At 39.3% G+C, this 14,900-nt stretch overlaps 1 protein-coding gene across 1 annotated transcript in view; it reads left to right on the forward strand.

Annotated features, from left to right (window-relative positions):
• Positions 1-14,900, forward strand: part of PRDM10 (PR/SET domain 10) — a 147,173-nt gene that overhangs the window by 19,287 nt on the left and 112,986 nt on the right. The window contains exon 3 of the mRNA XM_081534046.1: positions 14,423-14,533. The gene's annotated coding sequence lies outside the window, so the exon portion shown is untranslated. The remainder of the gene's footprint in view (positions 1-14,422; positions 14,534-14,900) is intronic.

A 14,900-nucleotide genomic window follows, 5' to 3' on the forward strand; every position in this document is an offset into this window, starting at 1 on the left:
ACACAATACCTATGGCTGAATCCCCCAGGCCCATGGTCCCTTTTTCCCATTAGCTTGAGTTTACTCATTTGAAAGTTACACATTTGAAGTTCTTTCCCTTCATATGCATATGTTCATGAACAACACATAGCACTATTTTTACTTTTTAAAAAATTTAAAGTGTTTTGCAAGGAAGACATACAATGGCCAACAGATACATGGAAATAAGCTCAATACCCCTTATCAGGGAAACACAAATCAAAACCACAGTGAAATACTGCCTCACACCTGTCAGCATGGTAGTCAAAAGGCAGGAAATAACCAGAAATCTTTTCTCCAGGATGTGGGGAAAAAAAGATCCTTGTGTACTGATGGTGGGAATGTAAATAATTACAGGCACTATGGAAAGCATATGGAGGTTCCTCATAAAACTGAAAATAGAACTACCATATGATTCAGTAATTCTACTCCTGGATACATATCTGAAGAAAAAGGAAGCACTAATTCAAAAAAGTACATACACTCCAATATTCATGCAAACATTATGTATAATAGCCAAGATATAGAATCAACCTAAGTGTCCATCAACAGGTGAATGGATAAAGAAGACACTATTGAAAGTGAAAGTGAAAGTCGCTCAGTTGTGTCTCACTCTCTGCAACCCCATGGACTATACAGTCCGTGGAATTCTCCAGGCCAGAATTCTGGAGTGGTAGCCTTTCCCTTCTCCAGGACATCTTCCCAACCCAGAGACCAAACCCAGGTCTCCCATACTGCAGGCGGATTCTTTACCAGCTGAGCCACGAGGGCAGACAGTATATATATACACACACATGCGTGTATATATATGGCATTCCATTGTATACCGCAGTATGCTATTCAGCCACAAAAAAGAATGAAATGTTGCCATTTGCAAACACAGATGGACTTGGAGGGTATTATGCTTGGTGAAATAAGTCAGACAGAAAGATAAATGCTGTGTGATACCATTTATATGTGGAATCTAAAAGACAAAACAAGGTAATGAAAATAACAAGAAAGAAACAGACTTACAGATGAGGGAGTGGTTACCAGTGGGGAGAGGGAAGGAGGAGGGACAAGATCGTGGCAGGGGATTAAGAGATACAAACTACTATGTATAAAACAAATACATGACAAGGATATATTCTACAACACAGGAAATAGAGCCAATATTTTATAATAACTATAAATGGCAGTATAACCTTTAAAAATTGTGAATGACAATATTGCACACCTGACTCATATATTGTATATTGACTACACTTCAATTAAAAAAAATTAAAAATGGAACTACCATATGATCCAGCAATTCCCTTCCTGGGTACTTACGTAAAGAAAATGAAATAACTATCTTAATGAAATAGTCACACCCCCATGTTCGTCACAGCATTATTCACAATAGCCAAGACACAGAAACCATCCAAGTGTCCATCCCAGGTGAGTGGATGAAGAAAATGTGACGTATATACAAAGGAATACTATGTAGCCATAGAAAAGGAAAAAACCCTGCCTTTTGCGATGACATGGATGGACATTAAGAGTATTATGCTAAATGAAATAAGACAGAGAAAGACAAATACCATACATACCACATGTACCACTTACATATAGAATCTTAAGAAGTTATACTCAGAAACAGAGATGGAAAGGTGATTTTCAGGGGCTAGGGGGTGGGAAAATGGGATATTAGTCAAAGAGTACAAACTTTTCAGTTATGAGTAAGTTCTGGGGCTCTAATGGACAGCATGGTGACCACTGTTAGGGATACTGTCTTATATACTTGAAAGTTGCTAGGAGAGTAGATCTTAAATATTTTTACCACAAAAAAAGGTGATGGAGATATTAATTAGTAATTATTTTGTCATATATAAATGCATCAAATCATCACACTGTATACCTTAAACTTACAGAATATTGTGTGTCAACTAGATTCCAATAAAGCTTGAAACATAAATATGCAAGAAATTACATTGCATATGTTTCTACAAATTACTCTTCATTCAATTTTCAAAATTATTATTTTTTAATTGGAGGGTAGTTGCTTTACAATGTTGTGTTGGTTTCTGCCATATATATAATTCTCTCCTGCTTGAGCTTCCCTCCCACCTCTCTAGGTGGTCACAGAGTGCCAGGCTGGGGTCCCTGAGCTATACAGCAATGTTCCACTAGTTATCTGTTTTACCCATGGTAATGTATATGTTTCCATAATACTTTCTAAAATCATCCCATGCTCTCCCCTACCCTGTGTCCACAAATCCGTTCTCTACGTCTGCCTCTCTATTCCTGCCTTGCAAACAAGTTCATTCTTTTCATTCAATTTTATGTTTCTGAGAGGTGTTGAAATGTACCGATGGATCTTAATTAGGCAAATCAGTTTTTTTTAGGTGGTCCTTTAAAAACCATCAGCGCAAAAATTAAAGGGAAGATTTTTGTGGAATTATATTGTATGTATTTTCACATTACCTTAGAGCTTCACAACCTCACAGGAAACAGATATTATTAATCCCATTTAATAGATAAACATAATTCGAGTAGTTTAGGAACTTGCCCGGGGCTACAGGCAGAACCTGAACTCAGACCCTGACCACTGCAGGCAGAAGTTTTTGTTCCTCAACCTTTTGCCTCTTGTGGTGCCCTGGATTCTCATTTGAGCCTTAGAGCCACCAGTGGGAAGTAATTCTCCTTTGCTGACCAAGGAAAGTCAAGAACCAGGAATCAGTAAGGGGGAAGTAAAGCAGAGCAAGTGAGAAAAATAGAAAGGGGGAGGGGTTGAGAGGAAAATAGTCATTTTGGTCGGGGAAGGAATGTTACTAAATTTTATGGGCTCCATAGCTTGGAAGAGGCAGAACAAGGCTTATAAATGTTGGGAGGAGAAGCCATTTAGCTGTCATTCTATCACATTTCCATCATCCTGGTTGGCAACGCTGGGGATGTAGGTGGGGCTGAAGGCAACTCTTCACTTTCCCTAGAGCTGCATTTCCTAAACTGTAGGAGGAACCAGAGATAATTTTGGATGTCACAGTCTAGGCAGCAGTTGAATGGCAGAGTGTGAAAGTGAGATCTTTTTAAGTCGCTTTAAACGGTATCTCCCCAGTTTATTGAACAATCGAAATCAAGTGGGGTATAAACCCAAAAGAGGAAGCTCATGACTCAATGGAAATGAATGCCTGCCAATCCTGGGACACCAGTTCAATCCCTGGAAAGACTCCCTTGGAAAACGAAATGGCAACCCACTCCAGTATTCTCGCCTGGGAAGTCCCATGGACAGAGGAGCCTGGTGGGCTACAGTCCATTATGTCACAGAGTCAGACATGACTTAGCGACTCAACAACAACATAAACCTGAAATGTTTTATTTTTTTCCCTTCTGCCATGCTCAGTGGAATCTTTTTCTCCCATAATTTTGGGAAAGAAGGAAGAGAGAACACACGTCTCCGCTCTAAAAGCAGTCTGATCCTCTTAGGTTCAGTTGCCTCTCTGGCTAACACATCTTGGCTATTGAGGTCCCCTTGTGCTGGGTATATTAATAAATTCTGATTCTCTCATTAGCTTGAGTAGTTCCCCAACACTGGAGGGTAACTCTGGCCTGACCACCTCAACCGTCCCTTAGTTCCCATTCCACGTACTTTCCACACTGCGGGGGTGGCGTAGGGGGAGCACCCAGGGTTTCCAAGGCCTGTGTCTCTGTTGAGGTCACAGCTCCAAGCTGAGGTGGCTTCCAACCTCCAGTGGATGGGTGCCATCTTCTCCTTTACAATTCTGTGGTCCCCACGAGTGACTCTTTCAGGCCACATCCTGCCTCAGAGGAGGCAGAATTCCTGCCCAAGTCAAGAGTCAGCACGGCGGTGCCCACCCCTCCCAGCCCCTCTTTCAGGGCCGCTGTTCTGGATTCTCAGCCGCCTTCCACCTCCGATAACCTAAGAAGCTATCTGGCTTCCATTGTCTTCAAGTCTATTGATGGTGGAGGCACAAAAAACCTGCTTTGTTCTCAGTCTGGGATACCTGTCTCGGGTTCTGATTACATCAGAGACAAATTCACTTTTGATGCTGGTATAAACCACCTCGTTAGTATTGTCAGTCTCTTCTTTCAAGCAGAGAGAGCCTGGCTTCCTTAGGTAACAGCACTTGTCTGCAAACCAAGATTGTTTGGCTTTCCATGTGCTTATTTTCACCTACATTTTGTTTGTGACAAATGATACTGATCTTGCATTTACCTTAGTGACATTTTTTAAGTGAATTTATCTAAGTTTTATTTAAGTAATTTTGTTTAAAAAACAATATTTGGTCGATAACTGGTGTTGACGGTAAGTGAATAAGGAAAAGATAGTAAAAGTGCTGTTTGAAAGACTCAAACTAAGAATTATGCCTTAGAAATAAATGGGTTGAATTGAGTTACAGCGTGTAATGTGTTTAAAGCAGCTTACCAGTAAATGCTTATTATTAATATTATTACGTATTTATTATTAATTAATATGCATTATTTATTATATTAAATAAATATGTGTTATTAATACTTATTTTCTATTATTATTATTTAGTGATTTGTTATAGTATTGCGTATCTATACATGTCTGGTGGGTTTCTAAAAACAACTTTATTGAGGTCTGATTTAAATTTCGTAAAACTCCACTATTTTAAGTGTATGTTCAGTGGCTTTTAGTAAATTTTACAGAGTTCTGCATGCCCACCACCACAGTCCAATTTCAGAGCATTTCCATCACCCCAGACAAATCCCTCCTGCCCACTTGCAGTCTCTTCCCTTCCCCCCTCCCTAGCCCCAGGCAACTCTAACCTACTTTAAGTTTCTATAGATTTATCTTTTCTGGATTTGCCTTTCCTCATGTGAGTAGGCTCAGGCAATATGTGATTTTTTTTTCATGTGGCTTCTTTCACTTAGCATAATGTTTTTGTGGTTCGCTCATGAATAAAGCAGCTATGAACATTCACACATCAGTCTTTGTGGTGACATATGTTTTCATTTCTCTTGGACCGATGCCTAGGAGTAGAATTGCTGGGTTGTATGGCAAACTGATGTTTAACTTTTTAAGAAACTGCCAAACTGTTTTCCGAAGAGGCGGCACCATTTGACATTCTTCCCAGCAAAGCACGAGGGTGCCAGGTGTTGTTCACATACTATTTTGCAGAGATGCCCTGTTATTGCTTAGTCGTTTAGTCATGTCTGACTGTTTGTGACCCCATGGACTGTAGCCCACCTGACTCCTCTGTCCATGGGGTTCTCCAGGCGAGAATACTGGAGTGGGATGCCATTTCCGATTCCAGTGGATCTTCCTGACCGGGGATCGAACATACATCTTTTGCATCTCCTGCATTGGCAGGCAGGTTCTTTACGCCTGGGCCGCCTGGGAAGCCCCCATACCAAATACACTTGATATTAGCCAAAAGCTTTGCAGAGATATATGAGGTCATTGCATGACCACTATTTTAAAGGTGGGAAATCTGAGTCTGAAAGAGCTTAACTGACTTGCAGGAAGTCACCCAGCCTTGACAAAGCCAGTATTCAGCCATATCTGATCCCACATTCCCATCATTCTTCCCTGGGTGACTAGGCTCTGTGCTGGGTGTCTGCTTTCTCCAGACAGGTGGGGGAAGTGCCGCGGTAGCTTTGCTCTCAGCCCCCTCTGTGGAACCACTGGAGACATCAGGTGAGTAATGGGACCCTGGGCCAGGGAAGGTGTCTCTTTTTCCCACCTGGTCCTGGCCACCAAGCCCCGGAAATGATTCACATGACTCACTTAATTCTTTCAATTTGCAATGAAACTTCGGTCCTGCTTAACGGATGACACAGCAAATGAGCCAGCTAGGTCTCCCATCCCTGTGAACTTTGGCAGTCTTGTAATCGCTTGGCTGGCCACAGAACTGGGAGAGGAGATTTTGTGCTTTCCTATCGTCTCTGAGTCAGCAAGCAGTTAGTTATTGAAATCACATCCGATAACAAGTCCAGGCAACTGCTGACTGCATTGTTCCCGTTGTCTTGTTTTGTATGGCCGGTCAAAACACAAACAGCAGGCTGTAGAAACTGACTCCATAAGGACAAGGGAGACAGTCTAGTTCAACTGAACACATCAAGGACAAATTATTGCTTTTTATAACCTCCACCTTCAACAGAATTTTAATACAAATCCCTCTTCTCTTAATCACAGCTTTCTACATCACTGGCTCCAAGGGCCTTATGTTAGGGTAAATGAGCATGGAGTTTGGCATTTTTTTTCAATCATCCTTCCCGGCAGGGGCCATGTCTTGCTCAGCTTCTGTTCCCTGTGGTGCTTAGCAGGATGTCTTGTAACATCAGACCTTCACCTTTTCTCACCTGGACTACTGAATCCATTTCACAATGGTCACCCTCCATCTGTATCTCCTCTCTGCAGCCAATTTTCCACACTGATTCCCAAATTATCTTTCTAAAACACATTTTTTTATTCAAAGAGAAATGATGAGTGTTTTTTTTTAATTTGATTAGATTTATGGTATTGCAAATAATGGCAAATGTAGAACCATGCATGTCTGTGCATTTAAAGATGCCCACTGATTTATGGTACACACAAAAGAAAGAAGAAAATATATTTTAACAATGGGAAAAAAATCCATATTCTTTCAGGTTATCAAAGATAATCTGTATCCTGGCTGTGAAACCTGCAGGTAGATTTCTCACTATTCTCTTCTCTTCTCTGCTCTACCTGAAAGAATCTCTTGGTCATTCTCTTTATATCTCCTAGCACATGTGGCAGGTCTGGACATAAAGCAGTGATCAATAAATACTTCAAGGTAGATGATAGTTGTTCTGACCTGTGAAGAGCTCTATTAATTCCATGAGGCTTCAAAGGAGAAGCCTAGGAATCTACTAATTCCTAGAACTTTCTTCATAACAGAAGAGGTATAAGAATATTAAGCACATGTCACTGTTTGCTTTTCCCTTGTTAGTGAAACCACTGATTCCTTCAACCTCTGTCTTAAATTATTTTTAGCTGAAGTTTAGCTGATTTACAATATTGTGTTAGTTTCAGGTTCACAGCAAAATGATTCAGTTATTTATATACATTTATTTTCTAATTCTTTTCCATTATACGTTATTACAAGATACTGGATATAGTTTCCTGTGCTATATAATAATTTTTAAAGTCACTCAGTCTTGTCTGACTCTTTGCAACCCCATTGGACTATACAGTCCGTGGAATTCTCTGGGCCAGAATACTGGAGCAGGTAGCCTTTCCCTTCTCCAGGGGATCTTCCTAACCCAGGGATCAAACCCAGGTCTCCCACATTGCAGGCGGATTCTTTACCAGGTGAGCCATAAGGGAAGCCCAAGAATACTGGAGTGGATAGCTTATCCCTTCTCCAGCAGATCTTCTCAACCCAGGAATCAAACCGGGGTCTCCTGCATTGCAGGAAGATTCTTTACCAGCTGAGCTACCTTGTTATCTACTTTATATACAGTGTGTGTGCATGCTAAGTCATGTCAGTGATGTCCAACTCTTTGTGAACCCATGGGCTGTAGCCCACCAGGCTTCTGTGTCCATGGGATTCTCCAGGCAAGAAAACTGGAGTGGGTTGCCATACCCTCCTCCAGGGTATCTTCCCTCCCGAGGGATTGAACCTGGGTCTCCTGCATTACAGGCACATTCTTTACCATCTGAGCCACCAGGGAAGGCTTCATGTATGTAAGTAGTATCTGCTAATCCTATACTCCTAATTTATCCCTCCCCACTCCTTCCCCCTTTAGCAACCTTAAGTTAGTCTTTTATGTTTGTGAGTCTGTTTCTGTTTTGTATTATTTTTTAGATTCCACACAGAAGTGAAATCCTGTATTTGTCTTTCTCTGTGTCTTAAATTGTTTTTAAAGCCAAATTTTTATTTTAAAATTACGGAAGTGCTCACCGTTTAAAGTGAAAGAAATTTGTGAAGAAATAGCAAGGCTGCTTAGTTTGCAAACATTACACAGTTTAGTGAAATGTAATTTGAAGGGATATAATGGTCATGTGAAGGCTTCCCCAGTGGTGAAACAGTAAAGAACCTGCCTGCAATGCAGAGACGCAAGAGACGGGGGTTTGATCCTGAGTTGGGCAGATCCCCTGGAGAAGGAAATGGCAACCTGCTCCAGTATTCTTGTCTGGAGAATCCCATGGAGAGGAACCTGGTGGGCTGAAGCCCACGGGGTTGCAAAGGGTGGGCACAACTGAGCAACAGAGCACACACGATGGTTATTTAAATGTGAACTGCTAAATATTTTCCCAGGAAAACAAAAATAAATAAACAAAGGAAAGAAAACATAAATGAAAGTTTTCCATAAGATTAAAAATTGCTCACACTTTACAAACTACACTGGGTTTAGCATTCAACAGTTCTTTCAGTGCTGTTCTAGGAAATGGATGAGTTATGACCACTAAGAGAATCTTAAAGTTTCGCTCAGTCATATTTGACTCTTTGAGACCAGATGGACTATAGCCTGCCACGCTCCTCTGTCCCTGAAATTCTCCAGGCCAGAATACAGGAGTGGGTAGCCATTCCTTTCTCCAGGGGATCTTCCCAACCCAGGGACAGAACCCAGGTCTTCCGCATTGCAGGCAGATTCTTTACCGTCTGAGCCACCACGGAAGCCCTCATATTAGCACATTTGTAAATTGAATGATTATATTAATGATTTGACCACCAGAATGTCTTATCTATTATGTGTATGACCACCCACATTAGAGTTGGACATGACTGAGCAACTTTCACTTTCACCCACATTAGCAAAGTGACATAATAATAGAATAAAGTTATTAAAACTTTTAATTGTATCAGTTCAGTTCAGTCACTCAGTCGTTCTTGGAGACCCCATGGACTGCAGCACGCCAGGCTTCCCTGTCCATCACTAACTCCCAGAGCTTGCTCAAACTCATGTCCATCGGGTCGGTGATGCCATCCAACTATCTCATCCTCTGTCGCTCCCTTCTCCTCCTGCCTTCAATCTTGCCCAGCATCAGGGCCTTTTCCAGTGAGTCAGTTCTTCTCATCAGGTGGCCAGAGTATTGGAGCTTCAGCTTCAGCATCAGTCCTTCCAAACAACATTCGGACTGATTTCCTTTAGGATTGACTGGTTTGATCTCCTTGCAGTCCAAGGGACTCTCAAGAGTCTTCTCCAACACCACAGTTCAAAAGCATCAGTTCTTCAGCGCTCACGTTTCTTTATAGCCCCTCTCACATCCATATGTGACTACTGGGAAAAACCATAGCTTTGACTAGATGGATCTTTGTTGGCAAAGTAATGTCTCTGCTTTTTAATATGCTGTCTAGGTTGGTCATAGCTTTACTTCCAAGGAGCAAGTGTTTTTTAATTTCAAGGCTGCAGTCACCATCTGCAGTAATTTTGGAACCCAAGAAAATAAAGTATGTCACTGTTTCCATTGTTTCCCCATCTATTTGCCATGAAGTGATGGGACCGGATGCTATGATCTTAGTTTTTGAATGTTGAGCTTTAAGCCAGCTTTTTCACTCTCCACTTTCACTTTCATCAAGAAGCTCTTTAGTTCTTCTTCACTTTCTGCCATAAGGGTGGTGTCATCTGCATATCTGAGGTTATTGATATTTCTCCTGGCAATCTTGATTCCAGCTTGTGCTTCATCCAGCCCAGCATTTCACATGATGTACTCTGCATTTAAGTTAAATAAGCAGGGTGACAATACACAACCTTGACATACTCCTTTCTCAATTTGGAACCAGTCTGTTGTTCCATGTCTGGTTCTAACTGTTGCTTCTTGACTTACATACAGGTTTCTCTGGAAGCAGGTCAGGTGGTTTGGTATTCCCATCTCTTGAAGAATTTTCCACAGTTTGTGGTGATCCACACAGTCAAAGGCTTTGGCATAGTCAATAAAGCAAAAGTAGATCTTTTTCTGGAACTCTCTTGTTTTTTCAGTGATCCAACAGATGTTGGCAATTATATCTCTGGTTTCTTTGCCTTTTCTAAATCTACCTTGAACATCTGAAAGTTCATGGTTCACATACTGTTGAAGCCTGGCTTGGAGAATTTTGAGAATTACTTTGCTAGCATGTGGGATGAGTGCAATTGTGCAGTAGTTTGAACATTCTTTGGCATTGCCTGTCTTTGGGATTGGAATGAAAACTGACCTTTTCCAGTCTTGTGGCCATTGCTGAGTTTTCCAAATTTGCTGGTATATTGAGTGCAGCACTTTCACAGCATCCTCTTTTAGGATTTGAAATAGCTCAGCTGGAATTTCATGACCTCTACTAGCTTTGATTGTGGTGATATTTCCTAAGGCCCACTTCACTTCGCATTCCAGGATGTCTGGCTCTAGGTGAGTGATCACATCGTTGTTAATGGTATACTAATAGGCATTATTTAAAAACTAAACCATAAAAAAAAAAAAAAAAAAAACTAAACCATGGACACATCAAACCTAGGAAAAATGTATAGCAAATTTGAGAACAGATTAATATATTGTTATATAAAAAGCTACTAAGTTGAGAGAAAATCCTCTCCAACAGCTTTGATGGGCAAAAGCCATGAAAGACATATCACAGAGGATGTGATATGATAACAGAAAAATTTCAACTTCTCCAGAAATCAATATACTGTCTTTTGCTGAGCAAACTAGTTGAAATTAAAGAAAAAATTTGCAATATCCATGGCTAAGAAGTATGTGATAAAACAAAGTACTATATTTCCAGTGAGAATATAAAGTTGGTATAATCCTTCTGGAAAGCATTTTGACAATATGTGTCAAGGATCTTAAAAATCTTCATGCTTTTTGATAATTCCACTTTGAGGATCTACACTTATGGAATAATCCTATATGAAGAAAAATATAATATGCCAAATGATATTTGTCAAAATATTGTCTGTATCATTGCAAACCACCCAAATATTCAACACAAGAGAAATTATAGTATATTTATTTGATGAAATATGATATAGCAAATATGACTTGATGACTCCCCCAAATATAATATGCCGAATGATATTTGTCAAAATATTGTCTGTATTGTTGCAAACCACCCAAATATTCAACACAAGAGAAATTATAGTATATTTATTTGATGAAATATGATATAGCAAATATGACTTGATGACTCCCATAAACATAGCATGGAGGAAAAAATATAAGCATGTTGTAGAATACAAACTGTATGATATTAATTATGTAGAATCTGAAACATGCAATTGTTACTACATATTACTTGGGGATACATACATATGTGATAAAAGTATAGAGAACTGTAAGAACTGAATAGTCACAGAATTTAAGAAAGTAGTTATGCTACAGAGAGAATGATCACACAGAGGTATGAATTGTATTGTAAAGATTTATTTATTTTATTTTTTACCTTTTAAATAGCTTTATTGGAATATAATTCATATATCATAGAATCCCACTTTTAATTTTTATTTTATTTATTTATTTATGGCTGCAACGCGAGGCTTGCAGTATCTTAGTTCCCTGACCAAGGATTGCACCAGTGGCCCCTGCAGTGGAAGCCCAGAGTCCTAACCACTGGACCGTGGACCACCAGGGAAGTCCCTCCACTTTTAATTTTCCTTTCTTGAAACACTTTGTGTGTATTTACATTTGAGAAAAGTCCTGGGGAGTGTATATATGGCACTGTGTGGCAAGAGAGTTTCCTTTTTCCAGGGCTGCAGATAGAAGCCATTCTAAAAATAAAATACTTTTGTACATTATTCCAATAGCTTACATTTATACAGTTTAATCAAGTACAAATGAATAATAAAAAGCAGTGAAGATATTTTACACAGAGACAAATTGGTTTTTAAGCAATAAAGGTTATATTAACATGGTTAATACTTAATTAAAATGCTATGTAACATTTGTAAACACATATAAACGTTTACTGACTGCTTATTGTGTGTCATATTCCCTGGTGGCTCAGAGGGTAAAGAATCTGCCTGCAATGCAGGAGACCTGGGTTTGATTCCTGGGTTGGGAAGATCCCCTGGAGAAGGAAATGGCAACCACTCCAGTATTCTCGCCTGAAAAACCCCATGGACAGAGCAACCTGGCAGTCTAGAGTCCATGAGGTCACAAAGAGTCAGACACGACTGAGCAACTTAGCACGCATGCATTCATATACTGTCCTAAGCAATTTAGTACTGTGCTACCTCATTTGATTTTTATAAGAACCACATCAGACGGGTACCATTATTATTCCCATTTTCTAGATGAAGAACTTGAGGCAATGGTCCAAATTTGTATAGCTAATAAGTGACGGAACCATGATTGGAAGTGATTTAGGCCAGCTCAAAATTGTGCTGTCAACCATTATGCTAAGCTGCTTTTCCCTAAAGTAGTACAGGGAATTAAACTGTGGCTTTAAAATATGAAATTGCATTTTCTTCTTAGTCAGTTATATACCTTGTACATGGAAGTTAGTGTGAAAATTAAATGCAGATTGAGCTTTCAAATTCCAGACCACCTCTCACTATCTTAAAGCTTAACCTGGTTTTTACTTATTTTTTACAACCGCCCCGCCCCCCCTCAGTTTTGCTGATTCAGCTTATCTGTGGTGTGCTCCGTTTCATTACTAATAGATCTAATAAGGGTTTCCCTGGTGGCTAAGCTGGTAAAGAATCTGCCTGCAATGCGGGAGACTTGGGTTCAATCCCTGGGTTGGGAAGATCCCCTGGAGAAGGGAACTGGAGAATACCTCCTCCAGTTTTCTGGCCTAAAGAATTCCATGGACTATTCCATAGGGTTGCAAAGAGCAACTTTCAGTATGAAACACTGCCATTGTTTGGGGGAAGTATGCTTTAATTTGGAGCAGTTTCATTAGAATGAAAAAGCAGTTTCATAAGGAACTGAGTTTTTATATAACAGATGCAAGCACTTCCCTGTTTCGAAGCTCAGCCTTGTTTTCTCCCTAGAAGAAGAGAGAAATGACTTCGCTGTTCATTTTTACTTCTTCTAGATTTATGAATGTATATTTTAATAACTCCTGATCATATTTTTAGTAGTGAAATAGCAAATTAAAAGAAACATAGGTTTTATAACAGGAAGATATGCTTTTTTATTATTTAGGTTTTAAAAGTATTTAGTGTTTTTGAACAGCTAAATGGTATTCAGAAGTCAGTATGAAAGACACAGAAGGGCATTCAGTGAAAAATGAGTCCCCTTGCTTTTTTATTCTGCCCTTGACAGAAGTGACTGCTGTTACCATGTTATTACTGTGCTGTGGGAGGGATTTTATCTTCATAAAAGCACCTTGTCCTTTTCAGCTTCTTAGACTACTTTTATTTATTTATTTAATTTTTATTGATATACAGTTGATTTGCATAGACTTATTTTTTTTATTTACAAATATCTATTGGGCAATGATGACATATTAGGTCCTGTGATTTTTTTTTATTAATTTTAATTGGACTATAGTTGCTTTACAATCACAATGTTGTTAATTTCTACTGTACATCAAAATGAATCAGCCATACATGTACATATATCCCCTACACAGACTTACTTTTAAACGACTGCCCCTACTTGTTCTGTTTCAGCATTTTAATGATAATAATCCACTGCTTTATGTTGTCCTTTCTTCTCAATAACAGGCCATCAGATATTGTATTGTTGTTCTATGGTTTATTTCTTAAGCTCTGTGAGAATATATGAATTTCATTCTATTTATTCCTTATGTCTTTTTGTATGAAATATTTCATGATAAATTTAAAATATGATGTAACTATCAAAAAGTTACATATAAAGCAAATATGATAACATGGAAAACATTTGTGCTACAACATTAAACTAAAATTCAGAATGATTACAACTATGTAAAAGGCATCAAAAAATCTGACAGAGGAAGACCTCTCCAAATTAACACATTTCCCTTTGAATGGCGGTATTATTACTTCCTGATTTTTAAAAAGTATTTCATTTGCTTTCCTTTATGATTGGCATCATACTGTAACTTAAAATAAACCTATTTTTAAAAACAAGCACAATATATTAGGTATTAAGCCATTTGTACTATTACTATGTTTGATTTAAGGTTTTTTTAATGTAGAACATTTTTAAAATCTTTATTGAATTTGTTATAATATTTCTTCTGTTTTCTGCAAGATCAAACCAGTCAATCCTAAAGGAAATCAGTCCTGAATGTTCATTGAAAGGACTGATGCTGCAGCTGAAACTCCAATACTTTGGCCACCTGATGGGAAGAACTGACTCATTTGAAAAGACCCTGATGCTGGGAAAGAGTGAAGGCAGGAGAAGGGGATGACAGAGGATGAGATGGTTGGATGGCATCACCGACTCAATGGACATGAATTTGAGCAAACTCTGGGAGTTGATGATGGACAGGGAAGGCTGGCGTGCTGCAGTCCATGGGGTCGTAGAGAGTCGGACATGACGGAACACCTGAACTGAACTGAACTTCTGTTTTATGTTTTGGTTTTTTAGCCATGAGGCATGTGGGATCTCAGCTCCCTGACCATGAAACTGGAACCTCCTGCATTGGAAGGCAAAGTACTAACTACCGGACCACTAGGGAAGTCCCATCACATTTGATTTGTAAGTTAATGTTCTGCTTACCTTGGAATTCAGCATCCTGAGTGAGCTGTAGGAGAACGGAGAGGACAAAGATGGATTTCACTGGTACCCAAGCTGGTTGACAGAGGAGTGTGAAAGCTGGGTGAACAAGGGTTGCTGCTACAGAATCTTGACGTTTTTAAGATAGTTGATGTTTGTTTCCAGTGAGACTTGAGGTAGCAGCAAATTTCCTCAGGTCCAAAATGTGAAAGGTGAAAAAGTCAAGGCTAACATTGAAATTGAGGCTCTGAACTCAAGTTTAGATATTAGAATATTTTCATAATTTCCAGTGACTCTTAGACTTCTAGAATGGTCCAGGTCTTTGAAAGCATCTGCTTTAACTTCCTCA

Source organism: Giraffa tippelskirchi, chromosome 10 (assembly GCF_054371585.1).
Source record: "Giraffa tippelskirchi isolate mGirTip1 chromosome 10, T2T-mGirTip1v1.2.pri, whole genome shotgun sequence".
NCBI classification, from domain to species: Eukaryota; Metazoa; Chordata; class Mammalia; order Artiodactyla; family Giraffidae; genus Giraffa; species Giraffa tippelskirchi.